Genomic DNA, 19,990 nt, shown 5'->3' with positions numbered 1-19,990 from the left:
ATCTGATTATTAGTGCCAAACCTGTCCTAAAATACCAAACAGGCAGGAAATAGCAGTCTCTTCTCCTTTCAAACACATATAACACGCTGGAATTTCTGGGTGTTTGTGGATCTTCCTGTAGTTGTCAAGTCTCACTGTCTTTGCTCTAGAACTAGAGAGAGAAGCCTGGTGTTTCCCACACTTGCGTCCCAACTTCTCTGACAGGTGGGAGGAGGGAGCGAACTCTTGATGAGCCAAGTGCAGAGTGACAAGAAGGGCCTGAAACTACAGAGAAATAGCTAGAGATGGTCTTTTTTTCCCCACGCAGAGAATGGAGGCAGAGCCGAAGAGCTAAAGCCACAGGCAAGGGAGGAGGCAGCCAAGCAGTTTTCCAGCACAGACTCGCTCCTAGTCCCAGATAAAACTGTGAAGCGGGATGGGAAGATAGGCTAGGGAAAGATTTAGGGTGGTGCACTCCCCGGACCTGCCCTGAGAGCCTTGGGGTCACGCACACCCCGGACTGCCCTGAGGGATCTGGGGTCGCGCGCACCCCGACGAGCCCTGCCCAGCCGGCTACGCCTGTGCTCCAGAGCTTCGCCGTCCACACGCCCTTCCTTCCCCTCTCCCACAGACTGTCAGGCGCCCCAAAGGCGCCGTCTCACACTCGCCCCACGCCCGTGAACCCTAAATCTGAATTCGTGACGGACTTATAAAGAGAGCTTTATTTCCGGGCGCAATGAAGTTTTCCTGAAACAGGTTCCAGCGCCGGGAGTCTTGAGGGTACACCTACTCTTCTCAGAACGCGAGCGCGCGCGAGAACACATGAACGCGCCATCGCAGCAGCCCGCAGGTTCCGCACAGGTCCTGAGCCGGGGGCCCGCACGCCCAGCCGCGCCCCCGCCGTCGCACCTGAGGCGCCACCGCGCGCCCCTCCTCCGTCTCCTCGCCGGCCGTCGGCCCCGCGTTACCCTCCTCCCAGCCCTGCCCGAAAGCCGAGACTCCCTAGCCCGGCAGCCGCTCACCTCCGGACGCGAGCGTCGCTGCCTCCGCCTCAGACGAGCGCTGACAAGTGACTCGCGAGGCGCGCGGTCCGGAGGCCCAAGGAACTTCCGCCTCCTACCCCGCCCGGCCCCGCCCCCGTCACGACCACGCCCCCATCAGGCCACGCCCACCGACCCGGCGTCTCACAGAATGCTGAGCGCTTGGGCTGGGTGGGGGGATGGGGCGGGCCAAGCTCGGGCAACCCCGGAAAACGCTGGCTGGCGAGTTTCGCCGGGAGTGGCCCCAGGGGTTTTCGCGCGGTCCTAGACAGAGGTTCAGCCTTCTGAGTATCTGTTTTGTGGCTGGCTGCGTTTCTGTCTCCGGAAACCTGATGGTGAGCGGTGGCCTGGCTGAAAATAGAAAGGGGCTTTGGATACATCCCTGCCGGGTTTGGGGAGAGACCTTCATCTTCTAAGAAGTGCGAACTCTGAAGTTTGCTTGTTAGGAAAGTGAAAGTGGCTAACCTAATACAGGTTAAATAAATAAATCTGTCCTCACCAGAAATGGTGACAGAAAGCAGTGATCAAAAGTGATAAAGCCACTCTCCTCTCCACTGGTTTCTCTGAAGCGCAAATCCGTAGCCCACTTCCCTGCTCAAAAAAGTTGCCTCATGTAGCCTGATTGACTAGCAAACGTGAATGTTCAGAGTTCACATGAAAAGGAGCTTCTAGACTGTCACACTGTGAATTCGCTTGTTAAGGATGAAACCCACAATTCCTAACCACAGGATCTTTGTTAGCACAATTGAACTTCATGAGGTCTTAGAAGTCCAAACAAAATTCAAGAAAAGACTAAAGTCTGCTCTGTCCAAAACAGTAGCCCCTAGCTATATATGGCAAAAGTAAAATATGGCCACTGGGACTGAGACCATTTTTTGTTGTTGTTTTATATAATTTCATTAACTTTAAAAGGAGGAAGGATAACATTTACGTTAAACTCAACTTTGGGTAGGACATTTCACTTGCTGAAATTTTAGTACCCAAGTTAACATATATTGGAAATATAAAATGTAGACTTCAAAGACAGTATGAAAAAAACCCCATAATTTTTATGTTGGTATGCTGTAATTCTATTTTTATATTTGGTTAAATAAAATACAGTATTAAAATTCAGCTCATCTTTTAAAAGTGTGGATACTAGACAACATTATATTTGTGGCTTACATTATATTTTTATTGGACAGTGCTGGTCTATAGCTTTCATTACATTCTCCAAAATAATAATAATAATAATAATAATCTGGAGGAAAGTTTTTGCTAGCATGAGACCTGGTTCACAGAATGCCTGACATCTCACTCAAAAATAAGTTTTAAAGTAACAGTGCCATTTACAGATATTTAACCATGTGCTAGGCAGTGGTAGGCCTTACTATCATTTTATAAGACAAATGTCAACTTCATTTATAGAAAAAAATCAAGGTTACAGGACCTTATAATTTGTAACAGTCTGACAAGGCCAGGCAGTCGGTCTGCAAGAGTTGCCTCTCAGCTTCTGCTCATTTGCTTGCTACTGAAAGTTAAATGGATCAAAGAAGGTTCATTAAACACATCAAGAACTGCAGGAAATCTTTAGAGGTATTGCCTGAGAGAATCATTCCGAGGTGAGGAGAAAGAGGTGAGGGAAAGCAGCGTGTTACTTCTCTAAATCAAATTTTAGCTCTCCTTACAAACCTGCCACCAAACTTCCCCTCTTATTAAATAAGGCCTGTGGACTGTGCTGCAGGGGTTGTAAGGTTCACCATCCATCACCTAGCAACACAAAGAAAATAAACCAAATTAAGATAGTTTGCATTAAGGTAACTGCATTAAGGTAATTAAAGTAAATGCATTCAAATGATTCAGTAGTTTGTCAGAGTTGCATTTTACTTGGTCCCATCCAAACCTAGAGCCCTTGGATGTAGGCCCCCAGAATCAGCTTTTAACAAGGGCTCTCTATCCTACCTCCCAGTCATCACTGAATAGCCCAAAGGACATAACACCAATTTTGTAATAGAGACAAATTATTGTGGGTGTATTTATTGAACATTTCTATTAGTGAATTATTAATTTTATGAATGTTACATTAAACTGAGTGCTTAACAGGAAAAAAATCAGAATTATTGAATTTTTAATATTTATTGAGTTTATAAAAATATCAAAATTTTCAACATCAACTGATTTTTGGTGTACAAAACCTAAAAAAAGTAACAATAGAAATTCCTATATGACTACAATGAAAATATCAATAGAATGCTACTTCAGTCTTGAACTTTTACTTCAGTTGTAACACCCAAGGCAGTCTTCACAAATGACAACTATGTATTCCATGTACACATCTCATTTACCTGCTTTGCCAGGAGCTTCCTGCTATATTGTACAATGTGCACTTAGCAAGAAAAGAAGATATCATTAAAGCATAATATCAAATATATAATGAGTACTTAGAATAGACATCAACATTTTCATATCAACTGTGTACTTGCTTACAAAACTTAAAAGATAGCATCAGGAATAAAATTTACATGAACTACAATGTAAATACAAATAAAAGTCTACCACAGAAATAATCTTTGCTTCAACTGTTACATGCAAGGCAGTTTTCACACATGACAACTGCATGTTCCATACACAAGTATTGTTTATACTGATAGCATTTATATTTTGTCTTCCTGTCCTTTCATGTAGGGCATAGCTGACATTGTTTTTGTTTTCCTGTTATCATCATAGATCTTTATAATGCTGTACCTCCCCATTCACCCATCAGATCCCCAGTGTGTGCCACAATTTTTTTGTGTGTATTTGCCTGGGCAGAAATATTTTGTTTTTCTTCCACTGTAAATGATCCCTTATGAGCTCTAGTCCTAATCTTCTAAGAAAATTTCTCTATGATATTTTGCATTTCTTATTTTCTTTGTAAATTATTAAACTGTTTATGCCACACATGTTTAGGATTGAGTAAAACACAACCATTAGCCAACACTTTGTGGGTTTTGTTTGTTTGTTTGTTTGTTTGTTTTTGGTATCAGGGATTGAATTTACAGCCACGCGCTTGCAAGCATGTGCCTATGCCACTGAGCTAAATCCCCGGTCCCAATACTTTATATTTTGAGTGACATCATAGTTACTACATAACTCATCAACATCATCTACTCAGACTTTGGTTTTGTTGTACAAAGTTACCACTCCTTTTTGTTAAGATTTCTTTATCCTTATTTGCATCATAGTACAATGCTGACATCTACAGTATCAGTTTATTTTTCTTTGCCATATATAATGCTAACCTTATATCTTTATGAAATCCAAAGATTGTACTATACAATTCTCTGTTTTGAAATTGCAACATTTTATTTGGAATTTTTACTTTGTTTCTTCATATAATTTCTACCCTGGTGAACTTGTGCTCTATTAGCAAATGTAACTTCAACTGAAAACTGAAAAACTAATTCTTAAATGTCACATTCCCATTAGTTCAGGAGATGGGAGCAACTGTTCACATCATTTGGTTTATTACTATATGAGTAAGGACCTGATGGCTGAGTTCTGCCATAAATGTCTAAATTGAAAGCATAGTAAGTCATTGCATCTATAAGGGCACCAATTTTTATGCCATATTTCGAAGGAGTTTTTTTTTTTTTTTTTTTTTTTGGTATATTCTGCCTGAAGATGTAGCAACCACGAAATGTTGCAAGTTGTTCATGAATAGTCATGTATTCAGATGGTATATAAATTGCTCATCATCTTGAAACAAAGCTGTCAAACAATGAGCAATAGAAGCCAGATTATCATTTCTTTTTCTTAGCCAGTGGTTTTGTCATCAAACCTCAGGAAGTTTTGAAAGAAATCAAATCTCAGCATCGTCATTATGTTATAAACCTCACACCCACATCCATCACTTTCCCATAAATCTCTAACATTCCTGCAATTACCATGAGAAAGCCTGGCTAAGTACAACAGATTTATGAATGTTTTCAGTTCAACTAGTGAGATGTCATAATAAATACATGTTTGAATATGAACATTTTACTTGTATTTCAGCATTTAAGTATTTCACAACATCGTGGAGCATTTCATCTATTACAAACAATTTCCAACAGTGAATACCAGTGTTGGCATTCTATCTAATATGTTTCATCCCCACCAAGATCTTCACTATGTTTTCAGAACGAGTGTTAATACTGGGTCATTCCATTTGGTTGTGTGGCCATTTTGTACCATTTTGTACACTAGTCAAATATATACTCAGATTTCTGTCTTCTTTGTCTTCTGAATCAAGGAGGTCTGCTTTCTCTGAGTCTGTATCAGTTGGTTCTTGCTCCATTACACTGTCATGGGAACTTTGGCTCACACAGCCACCATCAAAGTCATTATCATCCTCATCATCCATGTATGAATGATCTGATGATTCACTTTCAACCTCCTCCAAAACTTGCAAATCTGGTTTTTCATATGCCATTATACTGAATTGGGATACTTCTACCAAAAAAATAAAAGGAAAATTTTTTGAAGAACAAACCCTAATTTTAAAAAAGTCCTAAATACATAGATATTTAGAAATGAACATTTCACAGATATCTGTTGCTGCTTTGAATCTCTTGTGCACACCTTGCCATTTATCTGTCAAGTGGATGAATGCACAGATGGGTTTTTGCTTTCCCCAGGCACAGTGCCTTTGAGTCACACCCATACTTATGCTAAAAATACATGTTTACACAACAGAGGAGTGGTGTCGGTGTATTTTACCTCCTGTAATGCTCAGAGAAACATATGAAAAATATGTTAGATGGAGCATTACATGGCTAAAAATCCCAGTTTTAGCCACATAGTGTGCACACATCTTGCCATTTGTCATACTGAGTGGGCAAACACACAGTTTGCGTCCTGTATTCTTCAGAAACAGCTAAAGTACAAATTTATAGTAGAAAAGTATGAGATAGGTTGGTGTAGTCCAGTGTTACATCCTGCAGTTAAAAACTACTCCCTCCAAAATATTTCTGTATCCTCAAAATACTGTGTACAGTGGTTAGGTGATAACTACATATTTCAGATAACAGCAATTTATCTTGGTTTCCTCAGCTTAAAGGAAATTATGGTTATAAATAACCTTGTGGGACTTTCATGAAGAATGGAAATAATACCACAGTTGTCCCTCAGCATCCATAGGGAATTGGTTCCAGGACTGCCATCAGAAAACAAAATCTTTGAACCCTCAAGCCTCTTGTATAAAATGGTGCTGTGTTTCCATATAACCTACATTCATCCTTCTGTATAAATCATTTCTTACCTAATGGGATGTAAAGGCTATGTAAATAGTTACTATCCTATATTGTGGGGGAAATCTGTACAAGTTCCAAATAACTACAGTTTTTCCTAATATTTTTCACTCATGTTTGATTAAATCATTCTAACAGAATCCTCAGATATGGAGCAGATATATATATTTCATCACCTATGGTGGGTAACATATAATATATTGCCATATATATCCCATACAATATATATTACCATATATAAAATATATAACCATCAAATACAAAGGGTTAATATATATATAAACACACCATGCTTACCACCAAGTGGATGTTAAATGGTAATCATGTGAAACTCTCAGCTGATTGATTTATATGTCATTAAAGACAAGTAGAGAACTTCAACATTTGTGATGTAAGGGCTACATTCTTAATATTTTATGTATATTCATTTTATCTCATTCTTATAACTTTATAAAGTAGAAGGAGAAATTTAGAGATTAAGAAATGTACCAATTGTCTATGGCCATACCACCCTGAATGTGCCTGATCTTGTCTGATGTTGGAAGAAATGTACCAAGAAAGTCTCATTTGATCCAGCTATTCCGCTTCTGGCATATTCCTAGAAGAACTGAAAACATCATACCACAGGGATATATGTGCACCCGTGTTTATAGCAGCGCAATTTGTAATAGCCAGATCTTGAAACAACCTAAGTGTCCAATAACTGAGGAATGGATAAAAAGTTGTATTTTTATACAATGGAGTACCACTCAGCTATAAAGAATGACCACATTGAGATATTTATAAATAAATGGTTGCAAATTGAGACAATATTCATAAGTGAAATAAATTAAACTCACATGTATAAATACCATATAGTCTTACCCTAGTGTAAGAAATGGTAAGAGTACATAAAAGTTTGTGGCAATCATGATTCCCCATTACATTGCTTTGAAGCCTTATAATGTTTTCATTCATTAGTTGGAATGGTTTTAATACTGGGTTGTTTGATTTCATTATCTGTGATGGTATAAACAGCTATTTTGAAGAAAACAAGACATTATAATAGCCAGTGCTGATTTAATATCATCTTGTTTTGAAGTCCTACCATACTTTTGTTTGTCTGTTTCCATTGGTTCTATCATGTTGTATCTTACTGGATTTTATTATGTGTAGTAGTATAAACAAATTTTATATGGACAATGAGAAAATATAATAACCATTGTTCATTTTCTGTTATTTGGTTCTGAATGCCCTGTAATACATTCATCCTCTTTAATGATTTTATACTATTTTGCTATGTTTGATACTATTGTGTATGAAAGTATGCTCAACAATTTCCGGGAAAGAGACATTATGGTAGCTACTGTTATTTCAGGTTGTCTTGTGGTGAAATATTGTGTTGCTTAAATTGTTCTGTTCTGATCTGCTTTGTTATGTCCTCCTAATCTCTTTAAAATAAAAAATAAATTTAAAAAGAAATGTATCTATTTCATATTAATCACAACTGGCCAAGTGTGGTGGCTCATGCCTAGAGTTCCATCGTGTGGGCAGCTGAAGCAGGAGGACTGCCAGGAGTTTGAGGCTAACCTGGACTACGTGGTGAGTTCAAAGCCAGGCTGAAATATATCATGAGACCCTATCTCAAAAATAAAATAAATCACAACTAACTAGTGACAGAATTAAAACAAATCATGTTTTATTCATCACAAAACATTCTCTTGCCAAATTCAATAAGTGATCTGGTTTAAAGGGAGAGAAAGAATACAAATGAATGTTTAGATAAAACATGAAATTTTTCAAATAAATATGATTTTTTGTCTCCCTAAGTTCCTAGTTGTATTATCATTTTTTTTAGCTTTCAGAAAACATTAGCAAAAAAATTTGATAAGCACTACCATAAGGCCAGTATGGCTGGAGAATAAACCCACCCTTAGATTATAAAGCCCCTATAAATACACAGTGACAAACAACTAAACGTGCTACAAAGCATTAGTATAATCACTAGCAAAATATTCACTTAGGCCTTTCCATTACTCTTTCATATCTGGTCACATCACACTGTGCAGGGTTGGCTAAGTCAAAGTATGAATTGAGCACAAGAGCTCTGCTTTATAATGGTATGTGCTATTTCCACCTGCATGCTTCCCTGCTGCTTTCCCTCTAACTAAAACAAGTACATAGTCAGTTTGTCTGTTTAGATTGACAATTACTACCGCATTTTGCCCTGTTACAATTGAATTAAAATGTGGGGACATGCCCTAAACTATTCACCTAAAGCCCCTCTTTGGATTCATTCATTCATTCATTCATTCATTCATTTTAATATGTGCAACCTAAAAGACAGCCCTTCTAAAACACAAGCATTTTCTCTCTTCTTTTTTTTTTTTTTGGTCTTTTTCCTTTTTATCCATACCAGTTTTATCCATACCAGGGATCGAACTCACGACTGCCTGCTTGCAAGGTAGGCACTTATGCCGCTGAGCTAAATCCCCAGCCCCCATTTTCTCTCTTCTAAAAGGCATTTTTTCTTCCTTTGGGGTTGCATCTGCAAGGGCACAAGAACTCGGCCATGATGCTCACACCAGCATCCTCACACAATAAGCCAACTAAGCCCTTTTACATGTGGAATTCTGTGAGTTGTTTTCTGACCTGCCACTGAGAGAACATTGAATAATAACTGAAATATTCTGGAAAACTGTGGGAAATAGACATTCTGCAGGGGCAGGACCCTTCCCCTTGGAGTGTGGCCAGCCCCTCCAGAAGGAATACAGTAGAGGGGATCCTTTTTAGAACCAAGAAGACAGTGTAGCCCTGTTAGTGTCCTTAAGCACTGTTCTGTGACATAGACTCTACCCAGCTGGGGTGTACTGTATTGGTGTGTTAACATTTATGGAAGACAAAGACACAAAAATTGTATAAAATGCAAACCCCCAGCATGTTTGAGGCTCATGCTGGCACAAATAATTGCTATTTCCTGGGAAAAAGTCTTGGTGTCCTGTCTCTCTTTGCAAGAATCCTGCTACAACACTACATGCACTTCATATACAATATGTACTCAAAACATGTACAGGTACTTTCAAATGCAGATGACAAAATACTGGTAGATCTGGAGACAATCCAGGTCTACTACCTATAAAGGTCTTGTCTAACGACCATAAAAGTGAAATTATCCTTCTTCAGAATTGATGATAAATAGTGATTGAATTAAATTGTGTCTTTTAATAATGAGCACAATCTGGTCTTCGGGGGGGGGGATATAGTAGAAAGACCACAGTGGGGTCTCCAGTGCTGAGTAGAGCTCTTTGACTTCTACAGAGGATACAAATTACAAATTACAATAGTGGGCTTCAAGTGATACTCATTTAGGGAAATGGTGCCTCTGATTTTGAATTCTGGCCTTTTGTCAAGGTGCTGCTATGAAGAGGCTAGAGAGGAGTCAGGCGGGAGCTACAATTCCCTGAAAACCATGTGTCACCATTTATGTCGGTGGCCCCCAGGCCTCAAGCGTTTGCATTATGCATTTATGATTGGTTCATTATCTAGAGTTTGGATTGATGGTGTCAGTGTTACACCCACATAAGGTGGAGCCAGCGTACAAGGTGATAGCAGGAAGAAGGTGTGTCTCTCTCTCTTGCCAGTTTCTGCCTTGTTGCTTGCAGCCACCATTAACTGCAGCCCCAGCATGCCACCCTGCCTTGGAGCCAACTGAGTATGGACTGAAACCTCCAAATCTGTAAGAAATAAATCTGTCCTTTCCCAACTTTGGTTATCAGGTATTTTGTCTCAGGGACGAGTAAAAAGTAACTCAGACACCATGAAATCACCAGACTACACAAACTTTCCACAGTGTACTATGTTGCTAAGCTGTGATAGTTGCTAGGTTAAGAGTGTTAAATGCATTTTCTACTGGTGATATTTGCAGCTTACAATGGGTTCACCAAGCTGTAGCCCATGGTAAGTCCAGGAAGAAAAGCAACTCGGTTACAATGAGAGGAGCAAGTCAGTAGAAGAGTGGGAGGAAGGAGAGTTGTTGGGGACAGAAGAGTACAATTTGCAATAAATTATATTTTAAAAAGGATGCTAACTTATCTGTGTAAGAAGAAAGATAAAATTCTTGAATTTCTTCCTGTGTAGCATGTGCCTAAGCTTGTTTTATAGTGAATCACTCCTGCACCATTCTGGTTCATTCCCCTTCCCCATCACTTATGAAACGAATTGAAGGACAGTTTATGACTTCAGACCAGCAGGAAGACCACTCACTCACTGGGAAGTCAAGCCACCACCCTTGGCTTGTTAACCCTTCCAAGCTAAGCAATGAGACACTGATCATAAAGAAAACCATCAAAACTTCATCAAAATCAGTACACGAAAAGTAGGGAAAAAGAGAGAGAGAGATAGAGACAGAGACAGAGACATACAGAGAGAGGGAGAGAAAAACAGAAATCAAAATATTAACTGACTTGGCAGGAAGAGTTCTTAGAATATTCCACCTAAGCACAGTATTTACCTAAGTGTATAAATGTTTGTTTTAACGTTTTATTATCCAAAATATGACTCAGAACTTCTTGCAGTACTTCAAAAATAACAGAAACTTTTAATTACAATGTGGAATGGCCTTGACAACTTTCTACAATTATATCCAATGAACTATAAGCTGACAGTCTTTAATAAAAAGTTTCTACATTACCAAGTCATTTAACTTTTAAGTCCAACTCCTGAAAAGTGAATAAACCACACATATGGATAAATAGTTAATGTTTAAAGTCTAGAATGGAGAGGAAACATTAACTGTTTTCTAATAGATGAACATTTGGCAATCCAGAGGGAAACACAGGAAAGTTGCAATGCTATTCTAAGACCCCTAATTAATCCTAGGGAAAAGTGGAACAAAAGAATACATCACTACAATGTTGTGTACTCTTATTTAGGGAGCCCCCATACTCTGTGAGTATAAGAGATTCTTAACAGGAATGTTTTTGTAGAATATTGCAATTTTTGGTTTTATAGAATTTTGAACTGACAATTTTTAAAGTTAGGCATTTTAAGATTTTTAAAAGCATTTCTCCTATATTAAAGTGATATAGGCCCTGGGCTTCTTGGTCCATGCTATAATCCCAGCACTCAGGAGGATGAGGCAGGAAGATCTTGAGTTCCAAGCCAGCCTGGCTACATAGCAAGTTTGACATGACCCTGTACTACATAGTGAGACAAAAGAAACAGAGAGACAGACAGACAGGCAGAGAGAGAGAGAGAGAGAGAGGAAGAAAGAAAGGAAGGAAGGAAGGAAGGAAGGAAGGAAGAAAGGAAGGAAGGAAGGAAGAAAAAGGGGAATAGAAAGAGGAAAGTGTGATACAATCCATTATCACTTAGAATTTGGAAAAAATATGAGTTTTTTTGGATGAAAGATTGCTTCTTTAATAAATGGTGCTGGAAAAACTGACTATCTACGTGCCAAAGATTGAACCTAGGTACATTTTTCTTGCCATGCACTAAACAAAAATCAAAATGGACTAAATATCTACATATAAAAACAGAAACAATCTGCTGGGAGATTAAATAGGTAAAAATCTTGAAAACACAGGAGTAGGCAAAGATTTCATGAACAAAACCCTGACTGCACAGAAAATGGCACGAAGAATCAACAACTGGGATCATATGAAATGAAGAAGCTTTTGCACAGCAAAAGAAACCACCAACAGAGTGAAGAGAAAATCCAGAGTGGGAAAAAATTTATCAGTCACTCCTCAAAGGACTAATATCAAGAATATATAAAGAACTAAAAAAAGCAGATCTCCCAAATTTAAAGACCCTAACAAAAAATGGGATCTGAAATGAATAGACACTTCTCAAATGGAGAAGTACAACAAATAAGTATATGAAAATAATATTTACCATCATTGTTCATTCAAAAAATACAAATCAAAACAACACTGAGATTTCATGTCACCCCAGAAAGAATGGCTATCATAAATAATTCAACCAATAACAAGTGCTGCTGATGTTGTGGGGGGAAAGGAACCCTTCTCTGCTGTTAGTGAGAGTGTAAGTTGGTACAACCACTATGGAAATTAGCATTTCCTTAATAAATTAAAACTGGAGAACCCATCTGATTCAGATATTCTCCTTTTAGGCATCTTCCTTAAAGTGTTAGAAGCATCATACCACAGCAATATATGCATACCCATGATTATATCAGCATAACTTGTAATGACTAAATCTTGGAAATAGCTCATATGTCTATCAATAGATGAATGGATAAAGAAAATGTAGTATTTATATACAATGAAGTACTACTCTTCCATAAAGAAAGATAAAGTTGAGTCATTTCTAGAGTGACTCTAATTTTAAGTGACACAATTTTAAATATCACATTGTTTCTCTTGTGTGAGAAACTCAGAGGGTAAATAAGGACCAAAACAGAAGATAGATATAACAAAGTAACAAGAACATTTTCAAAAGAGAAGGGGAAAAAAGGAAGGGTGAGGGAAAAGGGAAGGAAGGGAAAAATAGAAACAAAAATTTCATAAGTGGGAAGGAGTTGAAGGAAAGGGAGCAGAATGGGAAAAAAGAAGAATTAAGATATGTTACATAGGCTGGGGATTTAGCTCAGGGGCATAAGTACCTGCCTGGCAAACGTGAGGTTGTGAATTTGATCCCCGGTACCAAAACAAACAAACAAAGTAAAACAAAAAAGATATATTATGTACAGGCACAAATTTCTGTGGTGAATGTGGTCAATCAGTATGGCAAATACGTACTAATGAAAAAATTGTAAAGAAATAAATGTCATTTAAAAATGATTAACTTTCTAACCAATAAAAAGAGCAAGTAGCACATGTGATTATTCTGAATCACAAATAAAATACTTTCTATTCTAGATCTCATCTGTGTGTTTTATATGTATATATTGTATATCTTAGAGACAAGACTCTGAGGACATTGATTTTTTACTTTATAATTTTCTATATTTTGTATTTTAAAGGATACATATTATATAACAGAATACAGTAACAGAAATTATTAAACTAAATGAATTGACTAAATTCATTATAATATAAAATTTTTGTTAGCTCCAAATGAATTTTAAGTTAATTAGTTTTTATTTTTCTTTGAGAAAAGGAAACAAATGGTTCTTTATTTATTTATTTATTTTTATTTTGAAGATAGTACAAATACAACAGAACAAAGCCAATTGAGACAATGCAGTGAGACTGGTACAGAACTTCACATCAGGATACTGGGATAACAGTAATAAGTACCATAGTACTGTTGTCTTCACAACAGTTGTCCAGTCTATTAGGGATAGTGAAATCAAATAAAAAAACAGAACATTATAAAACCATTGGAAAGAGAAGGTTGAAAAGAGTAAAACAATTAATCGTAGTGAAACAAAACAGTGAAAAAAAATTTTGCCTTCAAACAGAAGATGGAAGGAAATCCCCATATTTGCTGTATGGCAGTCATCCTCCCAAGAGATGCTCAGCTGCCAACTGGGTCTCCTCCTGGCTCGCTCCCAAGGGAGGGCTTACCAAGACAGCGGGCAAGTTGCTTTCTTGCTCAGCTGCCTGGGTTCCACCATGGCTGATTCTCAGCAGCTGCCAACTGGGTCGCCTCCTGCCTTGCACCCAAAGGAAGTGCTTTAAATTAATTAGTTTTTAAATCTTAATTTCTTTAAGTATAATTTTCCCTTCCCTTACTTAAGCACTATTGATTCTTGGGGTAGTTTTTCTTAGATGGACCCAGGCAGTCTGTGTTTAAGACTTCTCCTGCTTTCCCACGGCATCTTTTCAAGGGTGGAGCTTGGAAACATAATTATTGCCCAAACTATTGTACATTCAGGTGTTAGACAATGTTATTTTGGACTGGAAAGATCCTTAGTAAATCTTATCATAACTTGCTTTATTTACAGTAAACTTTGTGTCCAAAAGATTTACCTCTACTTGGCATTTTAAAAATGCATTTATATATTCTGGGAAAAGCTAGGAAACAATATTTTTGTTGGAAAGTTCTCACATTGTAGTCACAGTGGAATGCAAAAAGGCATGTCATTCTGGGTGCATATAAAGGATGTGGTGCTGATTTACAAATCAATTCAGCAAAATATGATTAGCATAGATGGCTTTTAAGATAATAATATGAAGAAACAAATATAGATCAATAATGTATACCCACACTAAAATTCACTGCACTGCCAAAATCTAATTTACACATTATATAAAGGCTCTGTAATATACACACTTACTGGCACTTAATTTCATAAAATTAATTCTGGGAAATTCCTCAAAGCCACTTCTTTTCAGCTATGCAAGCTTAACTCCTAAAGGAAATAAACAAGATTTTCAAGAAAAATCCATGAGATATGAAATTGAAACCTTTAAACATTTTTGTGGTTTTATTATTCTACATGACAAAACATTTTAAACAATAGCTGAACTCAAGTTTGATGCCCATTTCTTCTCAGAATTTAAAGGCATTGACCAAATAACTGTGGTTTTGCTTTGTATAAATAACAAAGTCTATCTTTCTTAGTTACTTTACACATTAAAACTTGCATTTCACAACTCTGGAAAAAGTCTAGATATAAATGTTACCAGTGGTTGCCTCTGGGTGGTTAAATAAATGTATTTTTTATCCTTTTTTTAAGACAGTGTTTTGCTATGTAGCCTACACTGGCCTGGAACTCACAGCAATCAACCTCTGAGTGTTTAGATTGCATGTGTGCACAACACCTAGCAATCCTATCCTACTTCTATTTGGTATCTGTTCTTTTCAATTTTTCTATAAAAATAACTTCTGTGATAAACTGGAAATTAATGTTAAAGACATACATATTTTATATAAGTTTATATGTACATATAACAGATATTTTTAGAACAATTGACATTTGGAATAATAATCATCACTTGAACACCAAATAAGTTAAATTCTCTTCTGAGTCCTTGTTCCTTGATTTATTTCATCTTCACAGCAGTCCTATGAGCTGATTGCAAGTAAGGAAGGCAAGGTTATATACCTTGCTTCAGGTTACAAAATGGCTCACAGAGGGACACTACTGTAGGACACTTAACTCTGAACATGACAAACATATATGTGGCTGCTTTTACAGAGTGTATACTATAGAGATGTATAGCTCTGAAACTTTCTTTTTATGAAAATTTCATTCTTGTGATTGTAATTCAGGATGATAAAATTCTTTAAGACTTTATGCTTTTGTATAAATGACATAGAAGTTTAGGAGAACCGCAATAAGGTAAAAAGATTGATCAAATAAGTCATTTCAGGATTGAGAAGGAAATCTCTAAACATGTTGTAAAAGTTTTTTCTTCAAGTATTTTAACCTTAAACCACTATTGATGTTAAGAGATTTATAGTATTCCCTGTAGAAAATAGCTCTGTGATAATAACTTTTCAAGATAAGAAAATGAATGAAAAAAATTAAAATCTCTCACGCAATGGTTGTCTTTCTCCCTTTATCTTCTTCTTCTTTTTTTTTTTTTTTTGTAAACTTCTTCTAGAAAAGAAAATATGGGAACATATACAATAAATATTTGGTTGTTTCATCAACACATGTAAAATAGCCAAACCAAATCTGAAAAATAAAATATTCACAAGTTTGGCGTAGGGAAAACCAAACTATTACATGTTTGATAGATAACATTTTGTTGGATTTTTAAAAATTTAACCAATGTATTTGATACAGACATTTAAATCAATCCTAAGCAGTCTTAATTAAAATGATTATCTTAAATATTAAAATTCAATTTTGATAATCTTAAGCAAATATCTGAACATACTAGTCAAAGAAATAGCAAACAAGTCCAATCTCTCAGTATCTGAGGAAGACTAGTTTCCAGATCCCCCGTGGATGCCAAAATCTACAGCTGCCAAGTCCCTCCTATGAAATGGTACAGTATTTACAAGTACTCTCCTATATACACTCTCCTATTACTTGAAAATTATCTCTAGATTTTCCTAATACCATGTAAATACTATGTAAACATCTGTCTTGCCGTATTTTTTAGGGAATCTTGTACGGTAAGATGGCATCTATATGTGTTCAGTGTACAAGCACGTTTTAAAATAATGCTTCAATCTGTTACTGGTCAATTTCTTTGGATATGGAAACTGAAGATATATAAGGTTGACTTTGTACATGTAAAACATAGGCAAAATATCACATTTTCCAAATTAACATCAATTAAAAATCTCCCTCATTGAAATGTATGAGACTGACCAATCTCTCTGTGTAGGATTTTGTCTTTAGGGAAACAGAACTGACTGTATCTGTTACTGTTTTTATATCTACCTGGTAAGATTCCTTGACAAAGTCTTATATTCTTGTTATGTTCAATACAGTATGATCAATGTGCTATTATTTTAGAACTTGGACTGTGTACCCTGAAGTGTTTCTTCCAAAAACAAGAAGATGTAAAGTTTTGAACAAGAAATGCTCTAAGCAAACTGAAGGACCTCCAGGCATACCAGGAAAACTATTTCGTTTATCAAGAGGACAGAATCAACCAAGAGAAAATGAAAAATTTTCCCCACAGCTATTTTAATAGGATAAACAGGAGCAAACAAGTATCCATGCCTCCTGGAAAAGCAATGAGGGGTTCATTACAGCTGGAGCCAAAGTATCAACTGTTACACACCGTTCCAAATATAGCGCCTGCTGGCTGAGCCTCAGCAGAGGGCGGGCAACAGAGCCAGACACCTGATAGCCCAGTAACTGGAGCTCCCCTGCTGCTTGTTGTGGAGACAAATGCACTGAAAATCTGGGCAGAGAACAAATCACATTAGAAAGTTCTTTGAATCCATCTTTGTTTGTTTTACATTTGACTTTGCATTTTATAATGGAAGTGTCAGACACAAAATCAAATGACAGAATGAGCCCCTCCACTTGCTATATCCATTATGCAGTATTAATTAATTGCAATCAGTGATATTATCTAAAATAAAGTCTTACATGTTGTCTTAACCAAAACCAAGTGCTATACATGACAAAATTTCACAAACTATTTTTCAAATGAAATTAAAAAAGGTGTATTTTTTAGTTCATTCACGTTGTAAGAAGTTACTAAAGACGATGCTTGAGCCCAGTTTGGGTAACTTAGTGACTTTGCAAGACCTTGTCTCAAAACAAAAAAAAAAAAAAAAAAAGAAAAGAAAAAGAAAAAAGAAAAAAGAAGGGCATTGGATTCAAGCCCTTGTACTAGGAGAAAAAAATGCTTGACAGAATGTTTTCTAGCTTTATGAGTTCTTCATCAATTAAGACTGAGTATTCACTTTTGTTACTTCAACTATGGAATGGAAAGCTTTTCTGGGACTCATTCATGCTAATGAGAAAGCTTACTAGAAGAGCTGATGAAAAACCGAGGAACTTAGTTTGTTAACTTGTATTAAAAGGATATTTTTGAAGAAATCAGGGATGACAATTTTTTTTATGACTAAAACATTTTGTTGCAAAGCTATACAATCTGAGACATATTTAAACTAATGCCTTTCATTTTGAGGCAAACTACTAGAACTCTTGCTAAACTTCAGAAAGAAACATGCTCAGCAGCTATTATTTTTAGTTTTTATTTTCTTATTAGTACACATAAGCAGAACATAATAATTACATTCCTTGTGGGGAGTTGATACATGTAATAACACATCTTTTTTTCAATCCCCTCCCGCCTCCATCTCTTGGTCCCCTTCTCTTTTGAAAAAGATCTACCTCTTTTTTTTCCTATTATCTGTCTTTTATTTTGCATTTACACTTTGGGTTCCTCATATAAGATAAACCATATGATATTTAAGTTTGTATGTCTTATTTTACTAGGTGTATCCATTTTTTCTACATGTGGCAGAGTAGTTCTCCATAGTATATAAATACCACATTTTCTATATCTATTCATCTGTTGATGGACATATAGACTGCTTCCAAGATTTAGCTATTGTCAGTTGTGCTGCTTTAAACATGCGTAAGCATGCCCACTGTAATATGATGTCTTTAACTCTTTCCTAAAAGGGGAACAGCTGGATCAAATGAAATTTCTAGTTTCAGTGTTTTGAGGAGCCTCCGTTCTGAATTCCAGAGTGCTTGCACTGGTTTACATTCATTCCCACACCAATGTAGAAGGTTGCCTCTCCCCAGGGAGTACTATCTACCATCCTTCAGGTCACTGAGATGTGACTACTGGCAAAACACGAGCACATATTTTTCCAGTTTCCCAGATGTCAGAGAAAAGACTCCAGTGTTTTTGTAAGCTTGATGACTCAGTAGCTGTTTCTCTATATAATTAATAAAAGATTCTTTTTATCCCTTAGCACGTGTATATGCTATTAATTTATTATTACTGTATGGTCTCTTGTTTATTAAAAAGTGGAAAATTAAAGCCATCTCATGACTTCTCAAATAAATAACATTTTCATTAGCACTCTCATACTAAATGAACTGAGGAACAATGAGAGGAATTCAACAGAGCCAGAATTTGCATTTATTTGTTTTAAGAGGCTTCCATTCCAGAGGTCACCCTAGCAGATCCATAAATATTTAATTTGAGCAACTATTTTGTTGTAGGGAAGACAAGGTTATTTCTCTCACCTATTGTTAGGGTGATAGGCCAGGCACCAATAATAAAACACAGATTAGCAACAGTAACAACCACAAAAGCACACAAATTTATGCAAGTTTTTTATGATCTAGCCTTCAAAAAGGAAGAATCAAGAAACAAAGAAACCTATGTATTTTTATGCTGTTTGATGACAAAGTGCAGAGTTGTAGAGAAATCTGATGGGACAAACCAAACAGTAAGCAGCTGGAGGAACTCAGCAAGCCTCGGCCCTGCCTCACCTGGCTTCGGAAATGAGAACACCTTTCTGCTGGCTCTCCAGAAGCCTGCCTCACAGCAGGAGTTTTGTGACCCTCTAGAGGAAGGTCAGAAAAATTTTTTTATCCATAGAAAAGGTGGGAGCTAAAAAAGTTCTTTCTGGTTCAGCTGTTTTCTCAAAAGCTAAGGAACCAACTTGGGGGCTGCAGTCCTGATTGAAGTCCAAGATCAATTCCAACTAAAAGGATAATATTGGAAGACAGCTACGTAGACATTTGTTAGTTGCCAGCACATTTTGATCCTAGTGCTCTGCCACTTTGTTCTGCGATGCTAGGCTAAGACAGTGACAGAATGGGGACAGAAATTTTATTGTTGTAGCATTCATGCCTCGGTGAATAATGCCATGTGAATAATGATGTGGCTATCTTATAAACAAATATAATGTTGTACATAAATAATTTCACTAAACATAATTCATTTTTTAAAAATTTAAGCTTACAAAAAGCCCTGGTTTACTCTACAAAACTTAGAGCCATCTTTTTTTTCAGATCTATTTACCTGTTTTTCTATTCTACCTAATTACAACAATTTGTTTGAAATGTTTGCCTACAACATGACAAATAAAATATCAAACAATATGAGAACATGCTATATTTAGCTTAGTGCCCTAGACATTGAACACGAACATGGAGCTTATTATTCTTCATACTTTCTACCTTAAAAAATTGTAAATCCCAACATGTGAGTGATAGGATAGTTTTCTTACAAACGGAAATTTTGTTCGTATTGGGGTTCAGGAGACATGACCTTTGACTGTTATTTGTTGGCAAATTTGTTATTCTACTATATTGTTATAACACCTGAATATAATTCTTGAGGCTTTTATTATACACATTTTTGCGTTAGTTGTTTATTAAGGGTTTAA

General features: G+C 36.7%; 1 protein-coding gene across 11 annotated transcripts in view; it reads right to left on the bottom strand.

The window, feature by feature from the left end:
- The window catches only part of Pdlim5 (PDZ and LIM domain 5), a 215,361-nt gene extending 214,229 nt beyond the window's left edge, over positions 1-1,132 (bottom strand). For 10 of the 11 annotated variants that reach the window (XM_063247282.1, XM_023566020.2, XM_003472096.5 and 7 more), the window contains exon 1: positions 1,002-1,132. The gene's annotated coding sequence lies outside the window, so the exon portion shown is untranslated. The remainder of the gene's footprint in view (positions 1-1,001) is intronic. The other variant, XM_013154805.3, reaches the window with a different exon arrangement.
- Positions 1,133-19,990: the final 18,858 nt, after the last annotated feature.

Source organism: Cavia porcellus, unplaced genomic scaffold (assembly GCF_034190915.1).
Source record: "Cavia porcellus strain 051 isolate PalLab524CR breed Dunkin Hartley unplaced genomic scaffold, mCavPor4.1 scaffold_4, whole genome shotgun sequence".
NCBI lineage: Eukaryota > Metazoa > Chordata > Mammalia > Rodentia > Caviidae > Cavia > Cavia porcellus.
This window is presented reverse-complemented; position numbering and strand designations above follow the sequence as displayed.